At 48.1% G+C, this 21,780-nt stretch overlaps 42 non-coding genes across 42 annotated transcripts; all 42 read right to left on the reverse strand.

The window, feature by feature from the left end:
• Positions 1–4: 4 nt before the first annotated feature.
• Positions 5–86, reverse strand: trnal-aag (transfer RNA leucine (anticodon AAG)). Its single transcript has one exon. It is a non-coding gene; the product is annotated as a tRNA-Leu (tRNA).
• Positions 87–643: 557 nt separating this feature from the next.
• Positions 644–725, reverse strand: trnal-aag (transfer RNA leucine (anticodon AAG)). Its single transcript has one exon. It is a non-coding gene; the product is annotated as a tRNA-Leu (tRNA).
• Positions 726–1,077: 352 nt separating this feature from the next.
• Positions 1,078–1,149, reverse strand: trnag-ucc (transfer RNA glycine (anticodon UCC)). Its single transcript has one exon. It is a non-coding gene; the product is annotated as a tRNA-Gly (tRNA).
• Positions 1,150–1,507: 358 nt separating this feature from the next.
• Positions 1,508–1,589, reverse strand: trnal-aag (transfer RNA leucine (anticodon AAG)). Its single transcript has one exon. It is a non-coding gene; the product is annotated as a tRNA-Leu (tRNA).
• Positions 1,590–2,146: 557 nt separating this feature from the next.
• Positions 2,147–2,228, reverse strand: trnal-aag (transfer RNA leucine (anticodon AAG)). Its single transcript has one exon. It is a non-coding gene; the product is annotated as a tRNA-Leu (tRNA).
• Positions 2,229–2,580: 352 nt separating this feature from the next.
• On the reverse strand, positions 2,581–2,652 carry trnag-ucc (transfer RNA glycine (anticodon UCC)). Its single transcript has one exon. It is a non-coding gene; the product is annotated as a tRNA-Gly (tRNA).
• Positions 2,653–3,010: 358 nt separating this feature from the next.
• On the reverse strand, positions 3,011–3,092 carry trnal-aag (transfer RNA leucine (anticodon AAG)). The gene has a single exon. It is a non-coding gene; the product is annotated as a tRNA-Leu (tRNA).
• A 557-nt stretch (positions 3,093–3,649) lies between these two features.
• trnal-aag (transfer RNA leucine (anticodon AAG)) lies at positions 3,650–3,731 on the reverse strand. Its single transcript has one exon. It is a non-coding gene; the product is annotated as a tRNA-Leu (tRNA).
• Positions 3,732–4,083: 352 nt separating this feature from the next.
• trnag-ucc (transfer RNA glycine (anticodon UCC)) lies at positions 4,084–4,155 on the reverse strand. The gene has a single exon. It is a non-coding gene; the product is annotated as a tRNA-Gly (tRNA).
• Positions 4,156–4,513: 358 nt separating this feature from the next.
• Positions 4,514–4,595, reverse strand: trnal-aag (transfer RNA leucine (anticodon AAG)). The gene has a single exon. It is a non-coding gene; the product is annotated as a tRNA-Leu (tRNA).
• Positions 4,596–5,152: 557 nt separating this feature from the next.
• Positions 5,153–5,234, reverse strand: trnal-aag (transfer RNA leucine (anticodon AAG)). The gene has a single exon. It is a non-coding gene; the product is annotated as a tRNA-Leu (tRNA).
• A 352-nt stretch (positions 5,235–5,586) lies between these two features.
• trnag-ucc (transfer RNA glycine (anticodon UCC)) lies at positions 5,587–5,658 on the reverse strand. Its single transcript has one exon. It is a non-coding gene; the product is annotated as a tRNA-Gly (tRNA).
• Positions 5,659–6,016: 358 nt separating this feature from the next.
• trnal-aag (transfer RNA leucine (anticodon AAG)) lies at positions 6,017–6,098 on the reverse strand. Its single transcript has one exon. It is a non-coding gene; the product is annotated as a tRNA-Leu (tRNA).
• A 557-nt stretch (positions 6,099–6,655) lies between these two features.
• On the reverse strand, positions 6,656–6,737 carry trnal-aag (transfer RNA leucine (anticodon AAG)). The gene has a single exon. It is a non-coding gene; the product is annotated as a tRNA-Leu (tRNA).
• Positions 6,738–7,089: 352 nt separating this feature from the next.
• Positions 7,090–7,161, reverse strand: trnag-ucc (transfer RNA glycine (anticodon UCC)). The gene has a single exon. It is a non-coding gene; the product is annotated as a tRNA-Gly (tRNA).
• Positions 7,162–7,519: 358 nt separating this feature from the next.
• On the reverse strand, positions 7,520–7,601 carry trnal-aag (transfer RNA leucine (anticodon AAG)). Its single transcript has one exon. It is a non-coding gene; the product is annotated as a tRNA-Leu (tRNA).
• A 557-nt stretch (positions 7,602–8,158) lies between these two features.
• trnal-aag (transfer RNA leucine (anticodon AAG)) lies at positions 8,159–8,240 on the reverse strand. The gene has a single exon. It is a non-coding gene; the product is annotated as a tRNA-Leu (tRNA).
• Positions 8,241–8,592: 352 nt separating this feature from the next.
• Positions 8,593–8,664, reverse strand: trnag-ucc (transfer RNA glycine (anticodon UCC)). Its single transcript has one exon. It is a non-coding gene; the product is annotated as a tRNA-Gly (tRNA).
• A 358-nt stretch (positions 8,665–9,022) lies between these two features.
• trnal-aag (transfer RNA leucine (anticodon AAG)) lies at positions 9,023–9,104 on the reverse strand. Its single transcript is given in 2 exon segments — positions 9,023–9,057; positions 9,067–9,104. It is a non-coding gene; the product is annotated as a tRNA-Leu (tRNA).
• Positions 9,105–9,661: 557 nt separating this feature from the next.
• Positions 9,662–9,743, reverse strand: trnal-aag (transfer RNA leucine (anticodon AAG)). The gene has a single exon. It is a non-coding gene; the product is annotated as a tRNA-Leu (tRNA).
• A 352-nt stretch (positions 9,744–10,095) lies between these two features.
• trnag-ucc (transfer RNA glycine (anticodon UCC)) lies at positions 10,096–10,167 on the reverse strand. Its single transcript has one exon. It is a non-coding gene; the product is annotated as a tRNA-Gly (tRNA).
• A 358-nt stretch (positions 10,168–10,525) lies between these two features.
• trnal-aag (transfer RNA leucine (anticodon AAG)) lies at positions 10,526–10,607 on the reverse strand. Its single transcript is given in 2 exon segments — positions 10,526–10,560; positions 10,570–10,607. It is a non-coding gene; the product is annotated as a tRNA-Leu (tRNA).
• Positions 10,608–11,164: 557 nt separating this feature from the next.
• Positions 11,165–11,246, reverse strand: trnal-aag (transfer RNA leucine (anticodon AAG)). Its single transcript has one exon. It is a non-coding gene; the product is annotated as a tRNA-Leu (tRNA).
• A 352-nt stretch (positions 11,247–11,598) lies between these two features.
• Positions 11,599–11,670, reverse strand: trnag-ucc (transfer RNA glycine (anticodon UCC)). Its single transcript has one exon. It is a non-coding gene; the product is annotated as a tRNA-Gly (tRNA).
• A 358-nt stretch (positions 11,671–12,028) lies between these two features.
• On the reverse strand, positions 12,029–12,110 carry trnal-aag (transfer RNA leucine (anticodon AAG)). The gene is given in 2 exon segments: positions 12,029–12,063; positions 12,073–12,110. It is a non-coding gene; the product is annotated as a tRNA-Leu (tRNA).
• A 557-nt stretch (positions 12,111–12,667) lies between these two features.
• On the reverse strand, positions 12,668–12,749 carry trnal-aag (transfer RNA leucine (anticodon AAG)). Its single transcript has one exon. It is a non-coding gene; the product is annotated as a tRNA-Leu (tRNA).
• A 557-nt stretch (positions 12,750–13,306) lies between these two features.
• On the reverse strand, positions 13,307–13,388 carry trnal-aag (transfer RNA leucine (anticodon AAG)). Its single transcript has one exon. It is a non-coding gene; the product is annotated as a tRNA-Leu (tRNA).
• A 557-nt stretch (positions 13,389–13,945) lies between these two features.
• trnal-aag (transfer RNA leucine (anticodon AAG)) lies at positions 13,946–14,027 on the reverse strand. Its single transcript has one exon. It is a non-coding gene; the product is annotated as a tRNA-Leu (tRNA).
• Positions 14,028–14,584: 557 nt separating this feature from the next.
• On the reverse strand, positions 14,585–14,666 carry trnal-aag (transfer RNA leucine (anticodon AAG)). Its single transcript has one exon. It is a non-coding gene; the product is annotated as a tRNA-Leu (tRNA).
• A 557-nt stretch (positions 14,667–15,223) lies between these two features.
• On the reverse strand, positions 15,224–15,305 carry trnal-aag (transfer RNA leucine (anticodon AAG)). The gene has a single exon. It is a non-coding gene; the product is annotated as a tRNA-Leu (tRNA).
• Positions 15,306–16,087: 782 nt separating this feature from the next.
• On the reverse strand, positions 16,088–16,169 carry trnal-aag (transfer RNA leucine (anticodon AAG)). Its single transcript has one exon. It is a non-coding gene; the product is annotated as a tRNA-Leu (tRNA).
• Positions 16,170–16,296: 127 nt separating this feature from the next.
• trnar-ucg (transfer RNA arginine (anticodon UCG)) lies at positions 16,297–16,368 on the reverse strand. The gene has a single exon. It is a non-coding gene; the product is annotated as a tRNA-Arg (tRNA).
• A 358-nt stretch (positions 16,369–16,726) lies between these two features.
• Positions 16,727–16,808, reverse strand: trnal-aag (transfer RNA leucine (anticodon AAG)). The gene has a single exon. It is a non-coding gene; the product is annotated as a tRNA-Leu (tRNA).
• A 127-nt stretch (positions 16,809–16,935) lies between these two features.
• trnag-ucc (transfer RNA glycine (anticodon UCC)) lies at positions 16,936–17,007 on the reverse strand. Its single transcript has one exon. It is a non-coding gene; the product is annotated as a tRNA-Gly (tRNA).
• Positions 17,008–17,365: 358 nt separating this feature from the next.
• On the reverse strand, positions 17,366–17,447 carry trnal-aag (transfer RNA leucine (anticodon AAG)). The gene has a single exon. It is a non-coding gene; the product is annotated as a tRNA-Leu (tRNA).
• Positions 17,448–18,004: 557 nt separating this feature from the next.
• Positions 18,005–18,086, reverse strand: trnal-aag (transfer RNA leucine (anticodon AAG)). The gene has a single exon. It is a non-coding gene; the product is annotated as a tRNA-Leu (tRNA).
• Positions 18,087–18,868: 782 nt separating this feature from the next.
• On the reverse strand, positions 18,869–18,950 carry trnal-aag (transfer RNA leucine (anticodon AAG)). The gene has a single exon. It is a non-coding gene; the product is annotated as a tRNA-Leu (tRNA).
• A 557-nt stretch (positions 18,951–19,507) lies between these two features.
• On the reverse strand, positions 19,508–19,589 carry trnal-aag (transfer RNA leucine (anticodon AAG)). Its single transcript has one exon. It is a non-coding gene; the product is annotated as a tRNA-Leu (tRNA).
• A 352-nt stretch (positions 19,590–19,941) lies between these two features.
• Positions 19,942–20,013, reverse strand: trnag-ucc (transfer RNA glycine (anticodon UCC)). Its single transcript has one exon. It is a non-coding gene; the product is annotated as a tRNA-Gly (tRNA).
• Positions 20,014–20,371: 358 nt separating this feature from the next.
• Positions 20,372–20,453, reverse strand: trnal-aag (transfer RNA leucine (anticodon AAG)). Its single transcript has one exon. It is a non-coding gene; the product is annotated as a tRNA-Leu (tRNA).
• A 557-nt stretch (positions 20,454–21,010) lies between these two features.
• Positions 21,011–21,092, reverse strand: trnal-aag (transfer RNA leucine (anticodon AAG)). The gene has a single exon. It is a non-coding gene; the product is annotated as a tRNA-Leu (tRNA).
• Positions 21,093–21,444: 352 nt separating this feature from the next.
• trnag-ucc (transfer RNA glycine (anticodon UCC)) lies at positions 21,445–21,516 on the reverse strand. The gene has a single exon. It is a non-coding gene; the product is annotated as a tRNA-Gly (tRNA).
• Positions 21,517–21,780: the final 264 nt, after the last annotated feature.

Raw genomic sequence — 21,780 nt, forward strand, 5'->3', positions numbered from 1 at the left:
AAAGTGGCAGCGGTGGGATTTGAACCCACGCCTCCGGAGAGACTGGAGCCTTAATCCAGCGCCTTGGACCGCTCGGCCACGCTACCCAGTTGTCAAGTCGTTGCCCCCCGAGCTCTTCTCGAAGCTGATCGATCGTCCGGGAGCTCACGTGACTTTCTTAATGCCTGGAAGCTGTTGAACGTCACAAGATAAAACACATCTCTCTCAAGGTTCTGCATTGGCCGGGAATCGAACCCGGGTCAATGGCTTGGAAGGAAGCTATAATTGCCACTATCCCACCAATGCCCACAACTGCCTCCATGATCGCACAGCATTTCGAGGGACGGTTCACCTTTCCACACCACCTACTGACGTCCAACTAGTAAGAAATTGCCCTAAGCCTGGTTTATACTTCTGCGGAGTTTGGAACACGTGGCCTAATCGTGAAGCTATCGACCGTCACAAGAGACGAGATGCCTCTCCACGGTCTGTATTGGCTGGGGATTGAATCAACTTCTAGGAAAAAAGTTGCCACTGTAGTTGCCACTATAACTACGATGTCCCAAAAAATCATATACAATCGCACATGTCGAGCCACAGTTCACTTTTTCAAACCCACTTACTGACTTCAAAGCAATGGTACGGCGTTAGCACCCTACAAAAGTGGCAACGGTGGGATTTGAACCCACGCCTCCGGAGAGACTGGAGCCTTAATCCAGCGCCTTGGACTGCTCGGCCACGCTACCCAGTTGTCAGGACATCGCCCCCCGAGCTCTTCTCGAAGCTGATCGATCGTCCAGGAGCTCACGTGACATTCTTAATGCCTGGAAGCGGTTGAACGTCACAAGATAAAACATATTTAACAATAGCCCTCCTAAATAACTCTTACACATGAACTTTACGGCACTTTATTTAACATTACCTCCATTCTTATTTATTATTTTGCTCATACTGGTACTATCTGTCCGTGTATTGTTTTTCTTTTTTGTCTTGTTGTTCTATTTGTGATGCTATAGCCTGCATGGAGAATACCAAATCAAATTCCTAGTATCTGTATACATGGCGAAATAAAGTTGATTTGAATCTCTCTCAAGGTTCTGCATTGGCCGGGAATCGAACCCGGGTCAACTGCTTGGAAGGCAGCTATGCTTGCCACTATACCACCAATGCCCACAACAGCCGCCATGATCGCACAGCATTTCAAGGGACGGTTCACCTTTCCACACCACCTACTGACGTCCAACTAGTAAGAAATTGCCCTAAGCCTGGTTTATACTTCTGCGGAGTTTGGAACACGTGGCCTAATCGTGAAGCTATCGACCGTCACAAGAGACGAGATGCCTCTCCACGGTCTGTATTGGCTGGGGATTGAATCAACTTCAAGGAAAAAAGTTGCCACTGTAGTTGCCACTATAACTACGATGTCCCAAAAAATCATATACAATCGCACATGTCGAGCCACAGTTCACTTTTTGAAACCCACTTACTGACTTCAAAGCAATGGGACGGCGTTAGAACCCTACAAAAGTGGCAGCGGTGGGATTTGAACCCACGCCTCCGGAGAGACTGGAGCCTTAATCCAGCGCCTTGGACCGCTCGGCCACGCTACCCAGTTGTCAAGTCGTTGCCCCCCGAGCTCTTCTCGAAGCTGATCGATCGTCCGGGAGCTCACGTGACTTTCTTAATGCCTGGAAGCTGTTGAACGTCACAAGATAAAACACATCTCTCTCAAGGTTCTGCATTGGCCGGGAAACGAACCCGGGTCAATGGCTTGGAAGGAAGCTATAATTGCCACTATCCCACCAATGCCCACAAGTGCCTCCATGATCGCACAGCATTTCGAGGGACGGTTCACTTTTCCACACCACCTACTGACGTCCAACTAGTAAGAAATTGCCCTAAGCCTGGTTTATACTTCTGCGGAGTTTGGAACACGTGGCCTAATCGTGAAGCTATCGACCGTCACAAGAGACGAGATGCCTCTCCACGGTCTGTATTGGCTGGGGATTGAATCAACTTCTAGGAAAAAAGTTGCCACTGTAGTTGCCACTATAACTACGATGTCCCAAAAAATCATATACAATCGCACATGTCCAGCCACAGTTCACTTTTTCAAACCCACTTACTGACTTCAAAGCAATGGTACGGCGTTAGCACCCTACAAAAGTGGCAACGGTGGGATTTGAACCCACGCCTCCGGAGAGACTGGAGCCTTAATCCAGCGCCTTGGACTGCTCGGCCACGCTACCCAGTTGTCAGGACATTGCCCCCCGAGCTCTTCTCGAAGCTGATCGATCGTCCAGGAGCTCACGTGACATTCTTAATGCCTGGAAGCGGTTGAACGTCACAAGATAAAACATATTTAACAATAGCCCTCCTAAATAACTCTTACACATGAACTTTACGGCACTTTATTTAACATTACCTCCATTCTTATTTATTATTTTGCTCATACTGGTACTATCTGTCCGTGTATTGTTTTTCTTTTTTGTCTTGTTGTTCTATTTGTGATGCTATAGCCTGCATGGAGAATACCAAATCAAATTCCTAGTATCTGTATACATGGCGAAATAAAGTTGATTTGAATCTCTCTCAAGGTTCTGCATTGGCCGGGAATCGAACCCGGGTCAACTGCTTGGAAGGCAGCTATGCTTGCCACTATACCACCAATGCCCACAACAGCCGCCATGATCGCACAGCATTTCAAGGGACGGTTCACCTTTCCACACCACCTACTGACGTCCAACTAGTAAGAAATTGCCCTAAGCCTGGTTTATACTTCTGCGGAGTTTGGAACACGTGGCCTAATCGTGAAGCTATCGACCGTCACAAGAGACGAGATGCCTCTCCACGGTCTGTATTGGCTGGGGATTGAATCAACTTCAAGGAAAAAAGTTGCCACTGTAGTTGCCACTATAACTACGATGTCCCAAAAAATCATATACAATCGCACATGTCGAGCCACAGTTCACTTTTTGAAACCCACTTACTGACTTCAAAGCAATGGGACGGCGTTAGAACCCTACAAAAGTGGCAGCGGTGGGATTTGAACCCACGCCTCCGGAGAGACTGGAGCCTTAATCCAGCGCCTTGGACCGCTCGGCCACGCTACCCAGTTGTCAAGTCGTTGCCCCCCGAGCTCTTCTCGAAGCTGATCGATCGTCCGGGAGCTCACGTGACTTTCTTAATGCCTGGAAGCTGTTGAACGTCACAAGATAAAACACATCTCTCTCAAGGTTCTGCATTGGCCGGGAATCGAACCCGGGTCAATGGCTTGGAAGGAAGCTATAATTGCCACTATCCCACCAATGCCCACAACTGCCGCCATGATCGCACAGCATTTCGAGGGACGGTTCACCTTTCCACACCACCTACTGACGTCCAACTAGTAAGAAATTGCCCTAAGCCTGGTTTATACTTCTGCGGAGTTTGGAACACGTGGCCTAATCGTGAAGCTATCGACCGTCACAAGAGACGAGATGCCTCTCCACGGTCTGTATTGGCTGGGGATTGAATCAACTTCTAGGAAAAAAGTTGCCACTGTAGTTGCCACTATAACTACGATGTCCCAAAAAATCATATACAATCGCACATGTCCAGCCACAGTTCACTTTTTCAAACCCACTTACTGACTTCAAAGCAATGGTACGGCGTTAGCACCCTACAAAAGTGGCAACGGTGGGATTTGAACCCACGCCTCCGGAGAGACTGGAGCCTTAATCCAGCGCCTTGGACTGCTCGGCCACGCTACCCAGTTGTCAGGACATTGCCCCCCGAGCTCTTCTCGAAGCTGATCGATCGTCCAGGAGCTCACGTGACATTCTTAATGCCTGGAAGCGGTTGAACGTCACAAGATAAAACATATTTAACAATAGCCCTCCTAAATAACTCTTACACATGAACTTTACGGCACTTTATTTAACATTACCTCCATTCTTATTTATTATTTTGCTCATACTGGTACTATCTGTCCGTGTATTGTTTTTCTTTTTTGTCTTGTTGTTCTATTTGTGATGCTATAGCCTGCATGGAGAATACCAAATCAAATTCCTAGTATCTGTATACATGGCGAAATAAAGTTGATTTGAATCTCTCTCAAGGTTCTGCATTGGCCGGGAATCGAACCCGGGTCAACTGCTTGGAAGGCAGCTATGCTTGCCACTATACCACCAATGCCCACAACAGCCGCCATGATCGCACAGCATTTCAAGGGACGGTTCACCTTTCCACACCACCTACTGACGTCCAACTAGTAAGAAATTGCCCTAAGCCTGGTTTATACTTCTGCGGAGTTTGGAACACGTGGCCTAATCGTGAAGCTATCGACCGTCACAAGAGACGAGATGCCTCTCCACGGTCTGTATTGGCTGGGGATTGAATCAACTTCAAGGAAAAAAGTTGCCACTGTAGTTGCCACTATAACTACGATGTCCCAAAAAATCATATACAATCGCACATGTCGAGCCACAGTTCACTTTTTGAAACCCACTTACTGACTTCAAAGCAATGGGACGGCGTTAGAACCCTACAAAAGTGGCAGCGGTGGGATTTGAACCCACGCCTCCGGAGAGACTGGAGCCTTAATCCAGCGCCTTGGACCGCTCGGCCACGCTACCCAGTTGTCAAGTCGTTGCCCCCCGAGCTCTTCTCGAAGCTGATCGATCGTCCGGGAGCTCACGTGACTTTCTTAATGCCTGGAAGCTGTTGAACGTCACAAGATAAAACACATCTCTCTCAAGGTTCTGCATTGGCCGGGAATCGAACCCGGGTCAATGGCTTGGAAGGAAGCTATAATTGCCACTATCCCACCAATGCCCACAACTGCCTCCATGATTGCACAGCATTTCGAGGGACGGTTCACCTTTCCACACCACCTACTGACGTCCAACTAGTAAGAAATTGCCCTAAGCCTGGTTTATACTTCTGCGGAGTTTGGAACACGTGGCCTAATCGTGAAGCTATCGACCGTCACAAGAGACGAGATGCCTCTCCACGGTCTGTATTGGCTGGGGATTGAATCAACTTCTAGGAAAAAAGTTGCCACTGTAGTTGCCACTATAACTACGATGTCCCAAAAAATCATATACAATCGCACATGTCGAGCCACAGTTCACTTTTTCAAACCCACTTACTGACTTCAAAGCAATGGTACGGCATTAGCACCCTACAAAAGTGGCAACGGTGGGATTTGAACCCACGCCTCCGGAGAGACTGGAGCCTTAATCCAGCGCCTTGGACCTCTCGGCCACGCTACCCAGTTGTCAGGACATTGCCCCCCGAGCTCTTCTCGAAGCTGATCGATCGTCCAGGAGCTCACGTGACATTCTTAATGCCTGGAAGCGGTTGAACGTCACAAGATAAAACATATTTAACAATAGCCCTCCTAAATAACTCTTACACATGAACTTTACGGCACTTTATTTAACATTACCTCCATTCTTATTTATTATTTTGCTCATACTGGTACTATCTGTCCGTGTATTGTTTTTCTTTTTTGTCTTGTTGTTCTATTTGTGATGCTATAGCCTGCATGGAGAATACCAAATCAAATTCCTAGTATCTGTATACATGGCGAAATAAAGTTGATTTGAATCTCTCTCAAGGTTCTGCATTGGCCGGGAATCGAACCCGGGTCAACTGCTTGGAAGGCAGCTATGCTTGCCACTATACCACCAATGCCCACAACAGCCGCCATGATCGCACATTATTTCGAGGGACGGTTCACCTTTCCACACCACCTACTGACGTCCAACTAGTAAGAAATTGCCCTAAGCCTGGTTTATACTTCTGCGGAGTTTGGAACACGTGGCCTAATCGTGAAGCTATCGACCGTCACAAGAGACGAGATGCCTCTCCACGGTCTGTATTGGCTGGGGATTGAATCAACTTCAAGGAAAAAAGTTGCCACTGTAGTTGCCACTATAACTACGATGTCCCAAAAAATCATATACAATCGCACATGTCGAGCCACAGTTCACTTTTTGAAACCCACTTACTGACTTCAAAGCAATGGGACGGCGTTAGAACCCTACAAAAGTGGCAGCGGTGGGATTTGAACCCACGCCTCCGGAGAGACTGGAGCCTTAATCCAGCGCCTTGGACCGCTCGGCCACGCTACCCAGTTGTCAAGTCGTTGCCCCCCGAGCTCTTCTCGAAGCTGATCGATCGTCCGGGAGCTCACGTGACTTTCTTAATGCCTGGAAGCTGTTGAACGTCACAAGATAAAACACATCTCTCTCAAGGTTCTGCATTGGCCGGGAATCGAACCCGGGTCAATGGCTTGGAAGGAAGCTATAATTGCCACTATCCCACCAATGCCCACAACTGCCTCCATGATCGCACAGCATTTCGAGGGACGGTTCACCTTTCCACACCACCTACTGACGTCCAACTAGTAAGAAATTGCCCTAAGCCTGGTTTATACTTCTGCGGAGTTTGGAACACGTGGCCTAATCGTGAAGCTATCGACCGTCACAAGAGACGAGATGCCTCTCCACGGTCTGTATTGGCTGGGGATTGAATCAACTTCTAGGAAAAAAGTTGCCACTGTAGTTGCCACTATAACTACGATGTCCCAAAAAATCATATACAAACGCACATGTCGAGCCACAGTTCACTTTTTCAAACCCACTTACTGACTTCAAAGCAATGGTACGGCGTTAGCACCCTACAAAAGTGGCAACGGTGGGATTTGAACCCACGCCTCCGGAGAGACTGGAGCCTTAATCCAGCGCCTTGGACTGCTCGGCCACGCTACCCAGTTGTCAGGACATTGCCCCCCGAGCTCTTCTCGAAGCTGATCGATCGTCCAGGAGCTCACGTGACATTCTTAATGCCTGGAAGCGGTTGAACGTCACAAGATAAAACATATTTAACAATAGCCCTCCTAAATAACTCTTACACATGAACTTTACGGCACTTTATTTAACATTACCTCCATTCTTATTTATTATTTTGCTCATACTGGTACTATCTGTCCGTGTATTGTTTTTCTTTTTTGTCTTGTTGTTCTATTTGTGATGCTATAGCCTGCATGGAGAATACCAAATCAAATTCCTAGTATCTGTATACATGGCGAAATAAAGTTGATTTGAATCTCTCTCAAGGTTCTGCATTGGCCGGGAATCGAACCCGGGTCAACTGCTTGGAAGGCAGCTATGCTTGCCACTATACCACCAATGCCCACAACAGCCGCCATGATCGCACAGCATTTCGAGGGACGGTTCACCTTTCCACACCACCTACTGACGTCCAACTAGTAAGAAATTGCCCTAAGCCTGGTTTATACTTCTGCGGAGTTTGGAAAACGTGGCCTAATTGTGATGTGTTCGACCATCACAAGAGACGAGATGCCTCTCCACGGTCTGTATTGGCTGGGGATTGAATCAACTTCAAGGAAAAAAGTTGCCACTGTAGTTGCCACTATAACTACGATGTCCCAAAAAATCATATACAATCGCACATGTCGAGCCACAGTTCACTTTTTGAAACCCACTTACTGACTTCAAAGCAATGGGACGGCGTTAGAACCCTACAAAAGTGGCAGCGGTGGGATTTGAACCCACGCCTCCGGAGAGACTGGAGCCTTAATCCAGCGCCTTGGACCGCTCGGCCACGCTACCCAGTTGTCAAGTCGTTGCCCCCCGAGCTCTTCTCGAAGCTGATCGATCGTCCGGGAGCTCACGTGACTTTCTTAATGCCTGGAAGCTGTTGAACGTCACAAGATAAAACACATCTCTCTCAAGGTTCTGCATTGGCCGGGAATCGAACCCGGGTCAATGGCTTGGAAGGAAGCTATAATTGCCACTATCCCACCAATGCCCACAACTGCCTCCATGATCGCACAGCATTTCGAGGGACGGTTCACCTTTCCACACCACCTACTGACGTCCAACTAGTAAGAAATTGCCCTAAGCCTGGTTTATACTTCTGCGGAGTTTGGAACACGTGGCCTAATCGTGAAGCTATCGACCGTCACAAGAGACGAGATGCCTCTCCACGGTCTGTATTGGCTGGGGATTGAATCAACTTCTAGGAAAAAAGTTGCCACTGTAGTTGCCACTATAACTACGATGTCCCAAAAAATCATATACAATCGCACATGTCCAGCCACAGTTCACTTTTTCAAACCCACTTACTGACTTCAAAGCAATGGTACGGCGTTAGCACCCTACAAAAGTGGCAACGGTGGGATTTGAACCCACGCCTCCGGAGAGACTGGAGCCTTAATCCAGCGCCTTGGACTGCTCGGCCACGCTACCCAGTTGTCAGGACATTGCCCCCCGAGCTCTTCTCGAAGCTGATCGATCGTCCAGGAGCTCACGTGACATTCTTAATGCCTGGAAGCGGTTGAACGTCACAAGATAAAACATATTTAACAATAGCCCTCCTAAATAACTCTTACACATGAACTTTACGGCACTTTATTTAACATTACCTCCATTCTTATTTATTATTTTGCTCATACTGGTACTATCTGTCCGTGTATTGTTTTTCTTTTTTGTCTTGTTGTTCTATTTGTGATGCTATAGCCTGCATGGAGAATACCAAATCAAATTCCTAGTATCTGTATACATGGCGAAATAAAGTTGATTTGAATCTCTCTCAAGGTTCTGCATTGGCCGGGAATCGAACCCGGGTCAACTGCTTGGAAGGCAGCTATGCTTGCCACTATACCACCAATGCCCACAACAGCCGCCATGATCGCACAGCATTTCAAGGGACGGTTCACCTTTCCACACCACCTACTGACGTCCAACTAGTAAGAAATTGCCCTAAGCCTGGTTTATACTTCTGCGGAGTTTGGAACACGTGGCCTAATCGTGAAGCTATCGACCGTCACAAGAGACGAGATGCCTCTCCACGGTCTGTATTGGCTGGGGATTGAATCAACTTCAAGGAAAAAAGTTGCCACTGTAGTTGCCACTATAACTACGATGTCCCAAAAAATCATATACAATCGCACATGTCGAGCCACAGTTCACTTTTTGAAACCCACTTACTGACTTCAAAGCAATGGGACGGCGTTAGAACCCTACAAAAGTGGCAGCGGTGGGATTTGAACCCACGCCTCCGGATAGACTGGAGCCTTAATCCAGCGCCTTGGACCGCTCGGCCACGCTACCCAGTTGTCAAGTCATTGCCCCCCGAGCTCTTCTCGAAGCTGATCGATCGTCCGGGAGCTCACGTGACTTTCTTAATGCCTGGAAGCTGTTGAACGTCACAAGATAAAACACATCTCTCTCAAGGTTCTGCATTGGCCGGGAATCGAACCCGGGTCAATGGCTTGGAAGGAAGCTATAATTGCCACTATCCCACCAATGCCCACAACTGCCTCCATGATCGCACAGCATTTCGAGGGACGGTTCACCTTTCCACACCACCTACTGACGTCCAACTAGTAAGAAATTGCCCTAAGCCTGGTTTATACTTCTGCGGAGTTTGGAACACGTGGCCTAATCGTGAAGCTATCGACCGTCACAAGAGACGAGATGCCTCTCCACGGTCTGTATTGGCTGGGGATTGAATCAACTTCTAGGAAAAAAGTTGCCACTGTAGTTGCCACTATAACTACGATGTCCCAAAAAATCATATACAATCGCACATGTCGAGCCACAGTTCACTTTTTCAAACCCACTTACTGACTTCAAAGCAATGGTACGGCGTTAGCACCCTACAAAAGTGGCAACGGTGGGATTTGAACCCACGCCTCCGGAGAGACTGGAGCCTTAATCCAGCGCCTTGGACTGCTCGGCCACGCTACCCAGTTGTCAGGACATTGCCCCCCGAGCTCTTCTCGAAGCTGATCGATCGTCCAGGAGCTCACGTGACATTCTTAATGCCTGGAAGCGGTTGAACGTCACAAGATAAAACATATTTAACAATAGCCCTCCTAAATAACTCTTACACATGAACTTTACGGCACTTTATTTAACATTACCTCCATTCTTATTTAATATTTTGCTCATACTGGTACTATCTGTCCGTGTATTGTTTTTCTTTTTTGTCTTGTTGTTCTATTTGTGATGCTATAGCCTGCATGGAGAATACCAAATCAAATTCCTAGTATCTGTATACATGGCGAAATAAAGTTGATTTGAATCTCTCTCAAGGTTCTGCATTGGCCGGGAATCGAACCCGGGTCAACTGCTTGGAAGGCAGCTATGCTTGCCACTATACCACCAATGCCCACAACAGCCGCCATGATCGCACAGCATTTCAAGGGACGGTTCACCTTTCCACACCACCTACTGACGTCCAACTAGTAAGAAATTGCCCTAAGCCTGGTTTATACTTCTGCGGAGTTTGGAACACGTGGCCTAATCGTGAAGCTATCGACCGTCACAAGAGACGAGATGCCTCTCCACGGTCTGTATTGGCTGGGGATTGAATCAACTTCAAGGAAAAAAGTTGCCACTGTAGTTGCCACTATAACTACGATGTCCCAAAAAATCATATACAATCGCACATGTCGAGCCACAGTTCACTTTTTGAAACCCACTTACTGACTTCAAAGCAATGGGACGGCGTTAGAACCCTACAAAAGTGGCAGCGGTGGGATTTGAACCCACGCCTCCGGATAGACTGGAGCCTTAATCCAGCGCCTTGGACCGCTCGGCCACGCTACCCAGTTGTCAAGTCATTGCCCCCCGAGCTCTTCTCGAAGCTGATCGATCGTCCGGGAGCTCACGTGACTTTCTTAATGCCTGGAAGCTGTTGAACGTCACAAGATAAAACACATCTCTCTCAAGGTTCTGCATTGGCCGGGAATCGAACCCGGGTCAATGGCTTGGAAGGAAGCTATAATTGCCACTATCCCACCAATGCCCACAACTGCCTCCATGATCGCACAGCATTTCGAGGGACGGTTCACCTTTCCACACCACCTACTGACGTCCAACTAGTAAGAAATTGCCCTAAGCCTGGTTTATACTTCTGCGGAGTTTGGAACACGTGGCCTAATCGTGAAGCTATCGACCGTCACAAGAGACGAGATGCCTCTCCACGGTCTGTATTGGCTGGGGATTGAATCAACTTCTAGGAAAAAAGTTGCCACTGTAGTTGCCACTATAACTACGATGTCCCAAAAAATCATATACAATCGCACATGTCGAGCCACAGTTCACTTTTTCAAACCCACTTACTGACTTCAAAGCAATGGTACGGCGTTAGCACCCTACAAAAGTGGCAACGGTGGGATTTGAACCCACGCCTCCGGAGAGACTGGAGCCTTAATCCAGCGCCTTGGACTGCTCGGCCACGCTACCCAGTTGTCAGGACATTGCCCCCCGAGCTCTTCTCGAAGCTGATCGATCGTCCAGGAGCTCACGTGACATTCTTAATGCCTGGAAGCGGTTGAACGTCACAAGATAAAACATATTTAACAATAGCCCTCCTAAATAACTCTTACACATGAACTTTACGGCACTTTATTTAACATTACCTCCATTCTTATTTAATATTTTGCTCATACTGGTACTATCTGTCCGTGTATTGTTTTTCTTTTTTGTCTTGTTGTTCTATTTGTGATGCTATAGCCTGCATGGAGAATACCAAATCAAATTCCTAGTATCTGTATACATGGCGAAATAAAGTTGATTTGAATCTCTCTCAAGGTTCTGCATTGGCCGGGAATCGAACCCGGGTCAACTGCTTGGAAGGCAGCTATGCTTGCCACTATACCACCAATGCCCACAACAGCCGCCATGATCGCACAGCATTTCGAGGGACGGTTCACCTTTCCACACCACCTACTGACGTCCAACTAGTAAGAAATTGCCCTAAGCCTGGTTTATACTTCTGCGGAGTTTGGAAAACGTGGCCTAATTGTGATGTGTTCGACCATCACAAGAGACGAGATGCCTCTCCACGGTCTGTATTGGCTGGGGATTGAATCAACTTCAAGGAAAAAAGTTGCCACTGTAGTTGCCACTATAACTACGATGTCCCAAAAAATCATATACAATCGCACATGTCGAGCCACAGTTCACTTTTTGAAACCCACTTACTGACTTCAAAGCAATGGGACGGCGTTAGAACCCTACAAAAGTGGCAGCGGTGGGATTTGAACCCACGCCTCCGGATAGACTGGAGCCTTAATCCAGCGCCTTGGACCGCTCGGCCACGCTACCCAGTTGTCAAGTCATTGCCCCCCGAGCTCTTCTCGAAGCTGATCGATCGTCCGGGAGCTCACGTGACTTTCTTAATGCCTGGAAGCTGTTGAACGTCACAAGATAAAACACATCTCTCTCAAGGTTCTGCATTGGCCGGGAATCGAACCCGGGTCAATGGCTTGGAAGGAAGCTATAATTGCCACTATCCCACCAATGCCCACAACTGCCTCCATGATCGCACAGCATTTCGAGGGACGGTTCACCTTTCCACACCACCTACTGACGTCCAACTAGTAAGAAATTGCCCTAAGCCTGGTTTATACTTCTGCGGAGTTTGGAACACGTGGCCTAATCGTGAAGCTATCGACCGTCACAAGAGACGAGATGCCTCTCCACGGTCTGTATTGGCTGGGGATTGAATCAACTTCAAGGAAAAAAGTTGCCACTGTAGTTGCCACTATAACTACGATGTCCCAAAAAATCATATACAATCGCACATGTCGAGCCACAGTTCACTTTTTGAAACCCACTTACTGACTTCAAAGCAATGGGACGGCGTTAGAACCCTACAAAAGTGGCAGCGGTGGGATTTGAACCCACGCCTCCGGAGAGACTGGAGCCTTAATCCAGCGCCTTGGACCGCTCGGCCACGCTACCCAGTTGTCAAGTCGTTGCCCCCCGAGCTCTTCTCGAAGCTGATCGATCGTCCAGGAGCTCACGTGACTTTCTTAATGCCTGGAAGCTGTTGAACGTCACAAGATAAAACACATCTCTCTCAAGGTTCTGCATTGGCCGGGAATCGAACCCGGGTCAATGGCTTGGAAGGAAGCTATAATTGCCACTATCCCACCAATGCCCACAACTGCCTCCATGATCGCACAGCATTTCGAGGGACGGTTCACCTTTCCACACCACCTACTGACGTCCAACTAGTAAGAAATTGCCCTAAGCCTGGTTTATACTTCTGCGGAGTTTGGAACACGTGGCCTAATCGTGAAGCTATCGACCGTCACAAGAGACGAGATGCCTCTCCACGGTCTGTATTGGCTGGGGATTGAATCAACTTCAAGGAAAAAAGTTGCCACTGTAGTTGCCACTATAACTACGATGTCCCAAAAAATCATATACAATCGCACATGTCGAGCCACAGTTCACTTTTTCAAACCCACTTACTGACTTCAAAGCAATGGGACGGCGTTAGAACCCTACAAAAGTGGCAGCGGTGGGATTTGAACCCACGCCTCCGGAGAGACTGGAGCCTTAATCCAGCGCCTTGGACCGCTCGGCCACGCTACCCAGTTGTCAAGTCGTTGCCCCCCGAGCTCTTCTCGAAGCTGATCGATCGTCCAGGAGCTCACGTGACTTTCTTAATGCCTGGAAGCTGTTGAACGTCACAAGATAAAACACATCTCTCTCAAGGTTCTGCATTGGCCGGGAATCGAACCCGGGTCAATGGCTTGGAAGGAAGCTATAATTGCCACTATCCCACCAATGCCCACAACTGCCTCCATGATCGCACAGCATTTCGAGGGACGGTTCACCTTTCCACACCACCTACTGACGTCCAACTAGTAAGAAATTGCCCTAAGCCTGGTTTATACTTCTGCGGAGTTTGGAACACGTGGCCTAATCGTGAAGCTATCGACCGTCACAAGAGACGAGATGCCTCTCCACGGTCTGTATTGGCTGGGGATTGAATCAACTTCAAGGAAAAAAGTTGCCACTGTAGTTGCCACTATAACTACGATGTCCCAAAAAATCATATACAATCGCACATGTCGAGCCACAGTTCACTTTTTGAAACCCACTTACTGACTTCAAAGCAATGGGACGGCGTTAGAACCCTACAAAAGTGGCAGCGGTGGGATTTGAACCCACGCCTCCGGAGAGACTGGAGCCTTAATCCAGCGCCTTGGACCGCTCGGCCACGCTACCCAGTTGTCAAGTCGTTGCCCCCCGAGCTCTTCTCGAAGCTGATCGATCGTCCAGGAGCTCACGTGACTTTCTTAATGCCTGGAAGCTGTTGAACGTCACAAGATAAAACACATCTCTCTCAAGGTTCTGCATTGGCCGGGAATCGAACCCGGGTCAACGGCTTGGAAGGAAGCTATAATTGCCACTATCCCACCAATGCCCACAACTGCCTCCATGATCGCACAGCATTTCGAGGGACGGTTCACCTTTCCACACCACCTACTGACGTCCAACTAGTAAGAAATTGCCCTAAGCCTGGTTTATACTTCTGCAGAGTTTGGAACACGTGGCCTAATCGTGAAGCTATCGACCGTCACAAGAGACGAGATGCCTCTCCAAGGTCTGTATTGGCTGGGGATTGAATCAACTTCAAGGAAAAAAGTTGCCACTGTAGTTGCCACTATAACTACTATGTCCCAAGAAATCATATACAATCGCACATGTCGAGCCACAGTTCACTTTTTGAAACCCACTTACTGACTTCAAAGCAATGGGACGGCGTTAGAACCCTACAAAAGTGGCAGCGGTGGGATTTGAACCCACGCCTCCGGAGAGACTGGAGCCTTAATCCAGCGCCTTGGACCGCTCGGCCACGCTACCCAGTTGTCAAGTCGTTGCCCCCCGAGCTCTTCTCGAAGCTGATCGATCGTCCGGGAGCTCATGTGACTTTCTTAATGCCTGGAAGCTGTTGAACGTCACAAGATAAAACACATCTCTCTCAAGTTTCTGCATTGGCCGGGAATCGAACCCGGGTCAATGGCTTGGAAGGAAGCTATAATTGCCACTATCCCACCAATGCCCACAACTGCCTCCATGATCGCACAGCATTTCGAGGGACGGTTCACCTTTCCACACCACCTACTGACGTCCAACTAGTAAGAAATTGCCCTAAGCCTGGTTTATACTTCTGCGGAGTTTGGAAAACGTGGCCTAATTGTGATGTGTTCGACCATCACAAGAGACGAGATGCCTCTCCACGGTCTGTATTGGCTGGGGATTGAATCAACTTCAAGGAAAAAAGTTGCCACTGTAGTTGCCACTATAACTACGATGTCCCAAAAAATCATATACAATCGCACATGTCGAGCCACAGTTCACTTTTTGAAACCCACTTACTGACTTCAAAGCAATGGGACGGCGTTAGAACCCTACAAAAGTGGCAGCGGTGGGATTTGAACCCACGCCTCCGGAGAGACTGGAGCCTTAATCCAGCGCCTTGGACCTCTCGGCCACGCTACCCAGTTGTCAGGACATTGCCCCCCGAGCTCTTCTCGAAGCTGATCGATCGTCCAGGAGCTCACGTGACATTCTTAATGCCTGGAAGCGGTTGAACGTCACAAGATAAAACATATTTAACAATAGCCCTCCTAAATAACTCTTACACATGAACTTTACGGCACTTTATTTAACATTACCTCCATTCTTATTTATTATTTTGCTCATACTGGTACTATCTGTCCGTGTATTGTTTTTCTTTTTTGTCTTGTTGTTCTTTTTGTGATGCTATAGCCTGCATGGAGAATACCAAATCAAATTCCTAGTATCTGTATACATGGCGAAATAAAGTTGATTTGAATCTCTCTCAAGGTTCTGCATTGGCCGGGAATCGAACCCGGGTCAACTGCTTGGAAGGCTTCTATGCTTGCCACTATACCACCAATGCCCACAACAGCCGCCATGATCGCACAGCATTTCAAGGGACGGTTCACCTTTCCACACCACCTACTGACGTCCAACTAGTAAGAAATTGCCCTAAGCCTGGTTTATACTTCTGCGGAGTTTGGAACACGTGGCCTAATCGTGAAGCTATCGACCGTCACAAGAGACGAGATGCCTCTCCACGGTCTGTATTGGCTGGGGATTGAATCAACTTCAAGGAAAAAAGTTGCCACTGTAGTTGCCACTATAACTACGATGTCCCAAAAAATCATATACAATCGCACATGTCGAGCCACAGTTCACTTTTTGAAACCCACTTACTGACTTCAAAGCAATGGGACGGCGTTAGAACCCTACAAAAGTGGCAGCGGTGGGATTTGAACCCACGCCTCCGGAGAGACTGGAGCCTTAATCCAGCGCCTTGGACCGCTCGGCCACGCTACCCAGTTGTCAAGTCGTTGCCCCCCGAGCTCTTCTCGAAGCTGATCGATCGTCCGGGAGCTCACGTGACTTTCTTAATGCCTGGAAGCTGTTGAACGTCACAAGATAAAACACATCTCTCTCAAGGTTCTGCATTGGCCGGGAATCGAACCCGGGTCAACTGCTTCGAAGGCAGCTATGCTTGCCACTATACCACCAATGCCCACAACCGCCTCCATGATCGCACAGAATTTCGAGGGACGGTTCACCTTTCCACACCACCTACTGACGTCCAACTAGTAAGAAATTGCCCTAAGCCTGGTTTATACTTCTGCGGAGTTTGGAACACGTGGCCTAATTGTGATGTGTTCGACCATCACAAGAGACGAGATGCCTCTCCACGGTCTGTATTGGCTGGGGATTGAATCAACTTCAAGGAAAAAAGTTGCCACTGTAGTTGCCACTATAACTACGATGTCCCAAAAAATCATATACAATCGCACATGTCGAGCCACAGTTCACTTTTTGAAACCCACTTACTGACTTCAAAGCAATGGGACGGCGTTAGAACCCTACAAAAGTGGCAGCGGTGGGATTTGAACCCACGCCTCCGGAGAGACTGGAGCCTTAATCCAGCACCTTGGACCGCTCGGCCACGCTACCCAGTTGTCAAGTCGTTGCCCCCCGAGCTCTTCTCGAAGCTGATCGATCGTCCGGGAGCTCACGTGACTTTCTTAATGCCTGGAAGCTGTTGAACGTCACAAGATAAAACACATCTCTCTCAAGGTTCTGCATTGGCCGGGAATCGAACCCGGGTCAACTGCTTGGAAGGCAGCTATGCTTGCCCCTATACCACCAATGCCCACAACAGCCACCATGATCGCACAGCATTTCGAGGGACGGTTCACCTTTCCACACCACCTACTGACGTCCAACTAGTAAGAAATTGCCCTAAGCCTGGTTTATACTTCTGCGGAGTTTGGAAAACGTGGCCTAATTGTGATGGGTTCGACCATCACAAGAGACGAGATGCCTCTCCACGGTCTGTATTGGCTGGGGATTGAATCAACTTCAAGGAAAAAAGTTGCCACTGTAGTTGCCACTATAACTACGATGTCCCAAAAAATCATATACAATCGCACATGTCGAGCCACAGTTCACTTTTTGAAACCCACTTACTGACTTCAAAGCAATGGGACGGCGTTAGAACCCTACAAAAGTGGCAGCGGTGGGATTTGAACCCACGCCTCCGGAGAGACTGGAGCCTTAATCCAGCACCTTGGACCGCTCGGCCACGCTACCCAGTTGTCAAGCCGTTGCCCCCCGAGCTCTTCTCGAAGCTGATCGATCGTCCGGGAGCTCACGTGACTTTCTTAATGCCTGGAAGCTGTTGAACGTCACAAGATAAAACACATCTCTCTCAAGGTTCTGCATTGGCCGGGAATCGAACCCGGGTCAATGGCTTGGAAGGATGCTATAATTGCCACTATCCCACCAATGCCCACAACTGCCTCCATGATCGCACAGCATTTCGAGGGACGGTTCACCTTTCCACACCACCTACTGACGTCCAACTAGTAAGAAATTGCCCTAAGCCTGGTTTATACTTCTGCGGAGTTTGGAACACGTGGCCTAATCGTGAAGCTATCGACCGTCACAAGAGACGAGATGCCTCTCCACGGTCTGTATTGGCTGGGGATTGAATCAACTTCTAGGAAAAAAGTTGCCACTGTAGTTGCCACTATAACTACGATGTCCCAAAAAATCATATACAATCGCACATGTCGAGCCACAGTTCACTTTTTCAAACCCACTTACTGACTTCAAAGCAATGGTACGGCGTTAGCACCCTACAAAAGTGGCAACGGTGGGATTTGAACCCACGCCTCCGGAGAGACTGGAGCCTTAATCCAGCGCCTTGGACTGCTCGGCCACGCTACCCAGTTGTCAGGACATTGCCCCCCGAGCTCTTCTCGAAGCTGATCGATCGTCCAGGAGCTCACGTGACATTCTTAATGCCTGGAAGCGGTTGAACGTCACAAGATAAAACATATTTAACAATAGCCCTCCTAAATAACTCTTACACATGAACTTTACGGCACTTTATTTAACATTACCTCCATTCTTATTTATTATTTTGCTCATACTGGTACTATCTGTCCGTGTATTGTTTTTCTTTTTTGTCTTGTTGTTCTATTTGTGATGCTATAGCCTGCATGGAGAATACCAAATCAAATTCCTAGTATCTGTATACATGGCGAAATAAAGTTGATTTGAATCTCTCTCAAGGTTCTGCATTGGCCGGGAATCGAACCCAGGTCAACTGCTTGGAAGGAAGCTATGCTTGCCACTATACCACCAATGCCCACAACAGCCGCCATGATCGCACAGCATTTCGAGGGACGGTTCACCTTTCCACACCACCTACTGACGTCCAACTAGTAAGAAATTGCCCTAAGCCTGGTTTATACTTCTGCGGAGTTTGGAACACGTGGCCTAATCGTGAAGCTATCGACCGTCACAAGAGACGAGATGCCTCTCCACGGTCTGTATTGGCTGGGGATTGAATCAACTTCAAGGAAAAAAGTTGCCACTGTAGTTGCCACTATAACTACGATGTCCCAAAAAATCATATACAATCGCACATGTCGAGCCACAGTTCACTTTTTGAAACCCACTTACTGACTTCAAAGCAATGGGACGGCGTTAGAACCCTACAAAAGTGGCAGCGGTGGGATTTGAACCCACGCCTCCGGAGAGACTGGAGCCTTAATCCAGCGCCTTGGACCGCTCGGCCACGCTACCCAGTTGTCAAGTCGTTGCCCCCCGAGCTCTTCTCGAAGCTGATCGATCGTCCGGGAGCTCACGTGACTTTCTTAATGCCTGGAAGCTGTTGAACGTCACAAGATAAAACACATCTCTCTCAAGGTTCTGCATTGGCCGGGAATCGAACCCGGGTCAATGGCTTGGAAGGAAGCTATAATTGCCACTATCCCACCAATGCCCACAACTGCCTCCATGATCGCACAGCATTTCGAGGGACGGTTCACCTTTCCACACCACCTACTGACGTCCAACTAGTAAGAAATTGCCCTAAGCCTGGTTTATACTTCTGCGGAGTTTGGAACACGTGGCCTAATCGTGAAGCTATCGACCGTCACAAGAGACGAGATGCCTCTCCACGGTCTGTATTGGCTGGGGATTGAATCAACTTCTAGGAAAAAAGTTGCCACTGTAGTTGCCACTATAACTACGATGTCCCAAAAAATCATATACAATCGCACATGTCGAGCCACAGTTCACTTTTTCAAACCCACTTACTGACTTCAAAGCAATGGTACGGCGTTAGCACCCTACAAAAGTGGCAACGGTGGGATTTGAACCCACGCCTCCGGAGAGACTGGAGCCTTAATCCAGCGCCTTGGACTGCTCGGCCACGCTACCCAGTTGTCAGGACATTGCCCCCCGAGCTCTTCTCGAAGCTGATCGATCGTCCAGGAGCTCACGTGACATTCTTAATGCCTGGAAGCGGTTGAACGTCACAAGATAAAACATATTTAACAATAGCCCTCCTAAATAACTCTTACACATGAACTTTACGGCACTTTATTTAACATTACCTCCATTCTTATTTATTATTTTGCTCATACTGGTACTATCTGTCCGTGTATTGTTTTTCTTTTTTGTCTTGTTGTTCTATTTGTGATGCTATAGCCTGCATGGAGAATACCAAATCAAATTCCTAGTATCTGTATACATGGCGAAATAAAGTTGATTTGAATCTCTCTCAAGGTTCTGCATTGGCCGGGAATCGAACCCGGGTCAACTGCTTGGAAGGCAGCTATGCTTGCCACTATACCACCAATGCCCACAACAGCCACCATGATCGCACAGCATTTCAAGGGACGGTTCACCTTTCCACACCACCTACTGACGTCCAACTAGTAAGAAATTGCCCTAAGCCTGGTTTATACTTCTGCGGAGTTTGGAAAACGTGGCCTAATTGTGATGTGTTCGACCATCACAAGAGACGAGATGCCTCTCCACGGTCTGTATTGGCTGGGGATTGAATCAACTTCAAGGAAAAAAGTTGCCACTGTAGTTGCCACTATAACTACGATGTCCCAAAAAATCATATACAATCGCACATGTCGAGCCACAGTTCACTTTTTGAAACCCACTTACTGACTTCAAAGCAATGGGACGGCGTTAGAACCCTACAAAAGTGGCAGCGGTGGGATTTGAACCCACGCCTCCGGAGAGACTGGAGCCTTAATCCAGCGCCTTGGACCGCTCGGCCACGCTACCCAGTTGTCAAGTCGTTGCCCCCCGAGCTCTTCTCGAAGCTGATCGATCGTCCGGGAGCTCACGTGACTTTCTTAATGCCTGGAAGCTGTTGAACGTCACAAGATAAAACACATCTCTCTCAAGGTTCTGCATTGGCCGGGAATCAAACCCGGGTCAATGGCTTGGAAGGAAGCTATAATTGCCACTATCCCACCAATGCCCACAACTGCCTCCATGATCGCACAGCATTTCGAGGGACGGTTCACCTTTCCACACCACCTACTGACGTCCAACTAGTAAGAAATTGCCCTAAGCCTGGTTTATACTTCTGCGGAGTTTGGAACACGTGGCCTAATCGTGAAGCTATCGACCGTCACAAGAGACGAGATGCCTCTCCACGGTCTGTATTGGCTGGGGATTGAATCAACTTCTAGGAAAAAAGTTGCCACTGTAGTTGCCACTATAACTACGATGTCCCAAAAAATCATATACAATCGCACATGTCGAGCCACAGTTCACTTTTTCAAACCCACTTACTGACTTCAAAGCAATGGTACGGCGTTAGCACCCTACAAAAGTGGCAACGGTGGGATTTGAACCCACGCCTCCGGAGAGACTGGAGCCTTAATCCAGCGCCTTGGACTGCTCGGCCACGCTACCCAGTTGTCAGGACATTGCCCCCCGAGCTCTTCTCGAAGCTGATCGATCGTCCAGGAGCTCACGTGACATTCTTAATGCCTGGAAGCGGTTGAACGTCACAAGATAAAACATATTTAACAATAGCCCTCCTAAATAACTCTTACACATGAACTTTACGGCACTTTATTTAACATTACCTCCATTCTTATTTATTATTTTGCTCATACTGGTACTATCTGTCCGTGTATTGTTTTTCTTTTTTGTCTTGTTGTTCTATTTGTGATGCTATAGCCTGCATGGAGAATACCAAATCAAATTCCTAGTATCTGTATACATGGCGAAATAAAGTTGATTTGAATCTCTCTCAAGGTTCTGCATTGGCCGGGAATCGAACCCGGGTCAACTGCTTGGAAGGCAGCTATGCTTGCCACTATACCACCAATGCCCACAACAGCCGCCATGATCGCACAGCATTTCGAGGGACGGTTCACCTTTCCACACCACCTACTGACGTCCAACTAGTAAGAAATTGCCCTAAGCCTGGTTTATACTTCTGCGGAGTTTGGAAAACGTGGCCTAATTGTGATGTGTTCGACCATCACAAGAGACGAGATGCCTCTCCACGGTCTGTATTGGCTGGGGATTGAATCAACTTCAAGGAAAAAAGTTGCCACTGTAGTTGCCACTATAACTACGATGTCCCAAAAAA

Source organism: Osmerus mordax, chromosome 27 (assembly GCF_038355195.1).
Source record: "Osmerus mordax isolate fOsmMor3 chromosome 27, fOsmMor3.pri, whole genome shotgun sequence".
Lineage (NCBI taxonomy): Eukaryota > Metazoa > Chordata > Actinopteri > Osmeriformes > Osmeridae > Osmerus > Osmerus mordax.